The following is a 7,917-nucleotide window of genomic DNA, read 5'->3' on the forward strand; positions in this document are numbered from 1 at the left end:
CTGACTAGTGAAGATGATTTCAACAATGCTACTTAAAAAAGAAAGACAGGAAGGAAGGTAGGAAAGAAGGAAGGAAGGAAGAAAGAAAGATTAAAAAGAAGCAGGATGACCTTTGAAGTAGATCATTTAAAGCTATCATGGGACAAGCCTATCACAACAGATAGTGTGGAATGATGGGAAACAAGCCAGAGTCAGAAATCCAGGTTCAAGGCCAAGGCTCTGATCCCCATAAGTCAGGAGCCCCAACACAAATCACTCAGTGTGGGGCCATGGTAGGTAGTTTTCCACTTTGGTTAAATTAGAATTGAAACACACTTGCTTATTTCACAGTGATGTTAGGCTCAAAAGTACCTGGGAATACACTTGTAAAACCATAGAACATTACACAAACATTAGCTACTGTTCTTAAAACTAAAGCAGAAATGGGCTAGGAGAGTTAATAGGATTTAGATACAAGAAAAAAACAGAGATTATGAATATAAAGTGAAAGATAGCTCTCTTCCGTGCTAAGGTAATAGCCAAAATTAATTTCTCAAAGCCTGGGAAATTTGCCAGAAATAGATGAAAGAGGTACAAAATCTTATTTTTAAAAAAAAAGAAGAAAGGAATTTAAAATGTGATCTTAAAAATAAAAAAAAGAGCAGTGTTCTGAAGGAGGGAAGTCCAACTCCCTATTTAAGATGACAAGAGGGGGTCTCTGCTCCTCCCTATTCTAGAGACAGCCACATCGCATATTTTCATGCAGTGACAGCCTCCATCCTGAGACACAATGATGAAGGTAGGAGTGGACAAATTTGGCCATATTGGATGCCTGGTTACCAGGGCTGCCTTCACTTCTGGCAAAGTGGAAATTGTTGCCATTAATGGTCCCTTCACTGACCTCAACCACATGGTCTATATATTCCAGTATGACTCTACCCATGGCAAGTTCAAAGGCACAGTCAAAGCTGATAATGGGAAGCTTGTCATTAAAGGGAAGGCTGTCACCATCTTCCAGGAGCTAGAGCTTGCCAACATCAAATGAGGTGATGCTGGTGCCAATTAGGTTGTGGAGTCTACTGGCATCTTCACCACCATAGAGAAGGCTGGGACCCACTTGAAGGGCGGGGCCAAGAGGGTCATCATCTCCACCCCATCTGCTGATGCCCCCATGTTTGTGATAAGTGTGAACCATGAGAAATATGACAACTCCCTCAAGATTGTCACCACTGCTTCCTACACCACCAGCTGCTTAGCCCCCCTGGCCAAGGTCATCCATGACAACCTTGGCATTGTGGAAGGACTCATGACCACAGTCCATGCCATCACTGCCACCCAGAAGACTGTGGATGGCCCCTCCAGGAAGCTGTGGTATGAGGGCCATGGGGCTGCCCAGAACATCATCCCTGCATCCACTGGTGCTGACAAGGCTGTGGGCAAGGTCATCCCAGAGCTGAAAGGGAAGCTCACTGACATGGCCTTCTGTATTCCTACCCCTGTCCTTTGTGGGTCTGACATGTCACCTGGAGAAAGCTGCCAAGTACGACACATCAAGAAGGTGGCGAAGCAGGCTTCTGAGGGCCCACTGAAGGGCACCCTGGGCTGCACTGAGGGCCCACTGAAGGGCACCCTGGGCTGCACCGAAGGCCTACTGAAGGGCATCCTAAGCTACACCGAGGACCAGGTTGTCTCCTACGACTTCAACAGAGACTCCCACTCTTCCACCTTTAAAGCTCATTTCCTGGTATGACAATGAATTCGGCTACAGCAACAGGGTGGTGGACCTCATGGCCTACTTGGCCTCCAAGGAGTAAGAAGCCTGCCCTGGACCATCCACCCCCAGCAAGAACACAAGCAAGAGAGAGGCCCTGGCTGCTGAGCAGTCCCTGTCCAACCATCCCCGACACTAATCTCCCTCACAGCCTCACAGATTCCATCCCAGACCCCCAGAATTAAGGGGCTTAGGGAGCCCTACTCTCTTGAGTGCCCTTAATAAAGTTCACTGAACCTGGAAAAAATGGCAAGAGAGAATATACTATCAATAGCATTCTTCAGAATGTGCATGAGCACACAGATGCTTTCAGAAGCTAAAGCATTTAACTGGTACCTAGATTTACAGAACACACCAAAGCTCATCACATAAAGCCAAGATATCAGATAACAGGGCTGTGACCAAGCAGAGCAGGGAAACAACAGGAAAGAAAATTTGAGCTAGAGCACAGAGCACCATCACATGCTGTAGGTAGACAGAGCAGCTCCCCTTGGACCTGTTCTCTGGAGCTCACACATCCACAGATATTGATGTTTAGTGAGGATCAGGAGAAACAAATAGGCTGAATAGATGTTTATTCATGGATGGTTCCTGGTGCCAAGGATGCCTCCGGATGCACTTCTGTCCCCATGCTGCAAGCTAGAGAGCTCTCAGAGCCCCCTCCTCAGACTTAGTTCCCCCAGGTAACATCTGCCCCTGTCTCCACCCCCAATGGGCATGGTCTGTGCCACAAGTGCAGACAAAGTAAATATCTCACTACACATAGAGGGTATTTAAAGTTTTTTCTTCTTTGTGTGTGATGTGTGTGCTGTACGCTTGAGATGTGTGTATGGTGTGTTTATCAGTCTCTTCACTGCAAAACTAACTGCTATGTGTGTTCTATGGGTATCAGGGACTACTCTGTTTTATGTGCACAATGCCACTTACAACTTTTCTATTATATCTATCTATATATAGATATAGATATATCATACACACACACACACACACACACATTCATACACATATATCTCCTAGGTCAAGATGAAGAAGAGTCTGTGGATCAGAGAAAGAGAAAATCCTTCAAGGTCATACAGCTCCTAAGTGGCTGGGTGACTCAAAAGCTCATGATCTTTTCATAGAAACCAGAAACAGAATGTGGGCATTTGTGACTCTTAGAGGAATTTTCCAACATGCCAGTATAGAAAGATAAGAAGGGAAGAGCATGAATTTCTTGGGATCAAGGAAGAAGTTTTAGTGAAATGAGCCATACCTTTTCTTAAAGAGCATGCCTAGGAAGGTTGTCTGAAGATTGAAATGATGGTAAAATACCTGATTAAGGTGTACACCGGTGTTCAGGACCCCCACGTCCACATCAGAAGCCAGAACGGACCAGATGACCACACTGCCACAAGAAGAGGCAGCAAGGGCTAGAATGGCATGCGGTTTATCCGGGACTCCTGAGATAGCAGAGCCAATAGAGAAGCAGGGTCTATGGGGAACTGGAAGCGTTGTTGGGGTTTAGGAAACTGAACTATCCTGTATTGAGACTGGGGGCCAGGTGCTGAGCTAAGCACCTCGCATAGGACTAGGTGCTGGTGTGAACTTGCACTTCAGAGCTGTGTGCAAATGGTGAGAGCTTCCTCAGTGTCCCATCACACCAAGCTCCCCGCCTGGCTTACAAGTTTATAGAAAGTACGGGCTTGTAGGTCAGGAGCCATGGATGACTGATGGGCAGGCAAGGTAAACACCGAGATGTGAGGAGCTTGTCAGTTGTGGCCATGGTATTGTGTGGTTGCCCATCTCTGTAATAACACAATTTATGCTCCAGTTGGGGAGTGGTACCAAAAGGGAATGTTCAAATGAGAAGTGCAAGTGGGCTGGAGAAGGAGATTATAGATGCTAAGCTATTCCTTCCTAGCTTGGGAGTTTGGTTCCAGTATGATCTCCTCAATGCCCCGTTACACCAACCCAGGTTCTTGTCTTGGGCAATGTAAGTAACAAAGCTGAAACTGTTTTCCTTCCTCCATTCAGTGAACAAATACAGTGAACATCTCCTGTGTACCAGACACTGTCCTAAGCACTGGGGATGAGTCCAGGGGAGAAAGAAGTAAGCATGAGCCCTGTGCTCAGGAAACTTAGATTTTTTTTTTTAAAGATTTATTTTATTGTGTATTGTGTGTATGTGCATGAACACATATGTGCTGGTGCCTGAAGGGGTCAGAAGGTGTTGGATTCCATGGAGCTGGAGCTACATGGCTGCCCAGCATGTGTCTTGGGAACTGAACTGCAGTCCCCTGAAAGAGCAGCAAGCGCTCTTAATCACTGAGCTCATCACCGAGTCATCTCTCCAGCCCAGGAAGATGTGGTTTTAACAGGGCTTGAGGGACAATAACAAGCGTATGAGGTTCATAGCAATCTGTGCAACTAAAAATAATGTTGGGATAGAGAGTGACAAGGGACACTATTAGATTTGTGATTATCAGAGAAGCCTCTCCTGGTAAGTCAACGTTTGAGCAGAGACCCAGATGACATGAGAGAGTAACTGCTCAAACCTTTAGGGGGAAAATCTTCCAGGCAGAGGAACTGCCATGCACAAAGGCCTGAGGTGGGAATGTGCTCCTGGTATAAAAGGAAGCAGGCTCAGCCTGGGAGCGATGTGTTAGGGTCAGAGATGAGATCTGAGGGTAGCTGGGGCCATTAGGTATGTTGCATCTTCTTAGCCATGCTTTGTTTTAGCCAGCTGTTCAATCATGACAATTGAATGAGACACTAAAGAGAAGAGTGTCTCATCCACATTAGCTGTTCAGTAAACAGTAGTTACTATTGTAATTACTAATTATTGTTGTTTCCCAGCTGTCATGTCAATAAAATAAGAAGAGCTATTAGGAATTTTTAATTTTTATTTTTTTATGTATATGAGTATTTGTATTTTGGATGTGGGCCGTGTGCATATAGTGTCTGTGGAGGCCAAAAAGGTTTGATGCCTCAGAAACAGAGAACTACTTGCAATAGTAGCAAGGGCTCTTACCTGCTGAGTCATCTCCTTAGCCCTGACACTAGGATTCTTAAATCTCTTTGGGGAATAATGTATAAATAGATTTGGGTAATAATAACACCAGTTGACAATGTGGATAGGAAAAATCATACAAGGACCCACCCTAGAGGAAGACCTACAGGCAACAGATGGAGACTAAGTTTTCTCCAGGGATAAGTCTCTGAAAGGTTATCCAGACCCAAGCAATGAGCTCTAAACACAGGTTCATATAAGCTACACTAAATGGAGTCAGTAGGCTGTGTGAGTGAATGTGTGTGAAACATTAATAATCATAGAAGAGGTCATAAATTTAAAAGGGAGAGAAGGGGACATGGGAAGAGTTGGAGGGGCAGAGATGTTGTGCAATTTATGTAAATATAGTACTTATGTAAGAAATTTTTGAAAAAAAAATAAAATAAAAGAATTACAGTATCTCAGTTGAAAAAAGAAATAATTCTCCAGTGACAAATGGAAGAAAATTATAGATCTGAGTGGTATTTCTTGTCTCTGATCCCATCTCCCTGACACTCTGGGCACACCCCTCTTATGATATTAGGGTGGCTTGCCCTTATACTTAACATGACAGATATGAAGGTACAGGATATGGCATGGCACACCAACACTCAGACATGAGTACCAGTGACTCAACTGCCACCTTCCCTACTGTGGCCCCAAGTAACTAATTATCACACTCACTGTTTAGTCATCTCACACCACATCAGCATCTGACCACATCAGCATCTGACCACATCAGCATCTGTCTGTTCTTTTCCCTCATGTGTGTTTCCACTCCTTCCTGAAACTGTTGGTTCAATGATCAAGAACCCCACTGTCTGGGGGATGAAACAATGAATTCATTCCTAACTTCTCTTCTGGTTCTTGTTCCTGTGTTTTTCATTGAAAGCCAGCAAGTGCAGCTTACTCAGTAGACGGAACTAGAGAAAGGATTCCTTCTACGCATCTCTAAAAGATTGGCCAGGCACAGTGGCTCAGAACTTGGTGGGCTCGTACTTTCAAATACCTCTGTATCTGCACAAACTTCCCTTAGCCTGCTGCCTCTCCTGGAATCCAACACTCACACATGGGTGTTGGGTAGAATATACTGAACAAGAAGTATACAAAGGCTCAATTTTTCTACTGCCTACAAAGATCTCCAAATCTTTACTATTCTACACAGCTGCCTAGAATAGACAACAGTGAAGCTATTGTCCAGGACTCAAACTGGAGAGGAGAGAAAATGTCATCAACCCTCAAAAACAGAACTATCTTATTCTTTTGATTTCACTGCACACTGTAATGTGTTTGTGGCCATATTTGGATCATATCCGGTTAGAACCAGAGGGGCACAGGAATAATAGATAGCATTCAGATAATAATTAGCCATGTACATTCAATAGCGGGATGTGAAGTCAAAGGAAAACACTAAAAATGTTGTTTTTTTGGACCATGACAAAGAGCTTTTAAAGGAGGTTGAGCATTTTTTGTGGCTGACTCACGTCTGGCCTTGCTGTGGTCACCAATGCTCAACTTTTGAGCTTCTCATTTCTGCCTTTGACAGTTTGAAATGCTGAATTACATGAGCCTTCCCATTGACAGCAAATGCATATAACTTTCCTTTATTTCCTGTTTTCTTTTGGTAACAAATTCTGAAATTTTAGTCATAAGGCTGATTAAAGGGAGTTAGAACAATCTTGGGACAGTAGACTTTGTAATCTAGCCACTGATGATTAATTTACCAATCCCATAAATCCAGCCCTTGCTTTGACATGGGGTTTTACTATGTAGCCCTGGGTTTACAGCCCAGAGCCCATTATATAGAACAGGTTGGCTTCAAATGCACAGAAATTTGCCTGTCTCTGCTTCCCCTGTGCTGAAATTAAAAGCATGTGCTCCGTGCTCTGTGAGCCTACATGTTTCTATCTTGACCTACATTATATATCCTCTCTTCCACACCTGGTAAACTAAATTTCCAGTGTCAGGAAATAAATTAAAAATATGATGGTGGGATTATTTATTTATTGGAAAAAATTATTAGCAATTATTTTAGGAAGGCAGAAGTACAATTAATAATTTGTGCTTTGTATTTTTATATCTTTCCTGAACTTTACTTGATAGTCACAGATTGCTTTTATGGCCTTAAACTTTTGATTTTATTTTTTGGGTTCTAAAAAGAAATTGCAAAACTTTCAGTAGCATTTATACATTCAGATCAGCTAACTACTGAGTACTTACAAAAGCAAACCAAACAAAACAAAACAACTAAAAACCTTACCAAACTGGTTTGAACCTTTTTTTTTTTTTTTTTTTTTTTTTCCCTGAAAGGAACGCCACAGCTCTGTGTTTGTTGCACAGAAGACAGCTCTGTGGGGATGTGGGGACAGCCACTTCCCAGGAGCTCGGCACAGGACGGTTTTTCATGCATGCTGAGAAAGGGAACCGGGAAATTCATATTTAGCTTCAGCTCCTCCACCTCAGTTAAGATGTCTTAAAATGCCCACCATTCTTCACTGTTCATGCACCCGCCTAAGTCAGAAGGGGGAGGGAGAGGACATTGGACTATTTTGTGGCAAAATCTATCTGCATGATTGATACTGGCTGCACAGAATCAATCTGCCCGGCTACGTTTTGGCATTTTAAGCATGGACCCTTTCCCTTGTCCTGGCTGACTCTCTAGAGATAAATTTCTAGACCTAGCACTTTACTTATTTTTAAAAGGAACCATTCAAGCTCCCTCCCTCTCTGACTTTTCTTATACCCTCCTGCCAAGTACCCAGCTCTCCATCTAGGATGGCTTGTGACTGCTGAGACCCTGCCAATGGTCCCTGGCAGTCTGGCCTTCCCAGTGCTAATTCCTCCAACATTATGTCCTGAGGCCCAGGCTCTGTTTAACTTCAAAGACAAATACTGGGCACAGTAAGGACACAGAGGGCAGAGGGCATGAGAAACGGCCTCAAGCGCCCCACGCTGAAACTGATTGTCGCTGTTTCAACCAGTGCCTGGCTAATTGTTGGCACCTAGCAAATGTAAAATGATAAAAAACCATTACTATTAACAAAAATAATTGGGTTGTAAGTGGGAAGGTGTTTGGGAACCATTGTGTGTGAGGCAACAGGAAGGATGCAATCTTTCTGTTTATCTTCCTGATGTCCTA

General features: G+C 43.6%; 1 pseudogene; it reads left to right on the forward strand.

Moving 5' to 3' along the window:
• The first annotated feature begins 769 nt into the window (after positions 1-769).
• On the forward strand, positions 770-1,793 carry LOC127224861 (glyceraldehyde-3-phosphate dehydrogenase-like; annotated as a pseudogene).
• The last annotated feature ends 6,124 nt before the right edge of the window (positions 1,794-7,917 follow it).

The sequence above is a fragment of the Phodopus roborovskii genome, unplaced genomic scaffold (genome assembly GCF_943737965.1).
Source record: "Phodopus roborovskii unplaced genomic scaffold, PHOROB, whole genome shotgun sequence".
NCBI classification, from domain to species: Eukaryota; Metazoa; Chordata; class Mammalia; order Rodentia; family Cricetidae; genus Phodopus; species Phodopus roborovskii.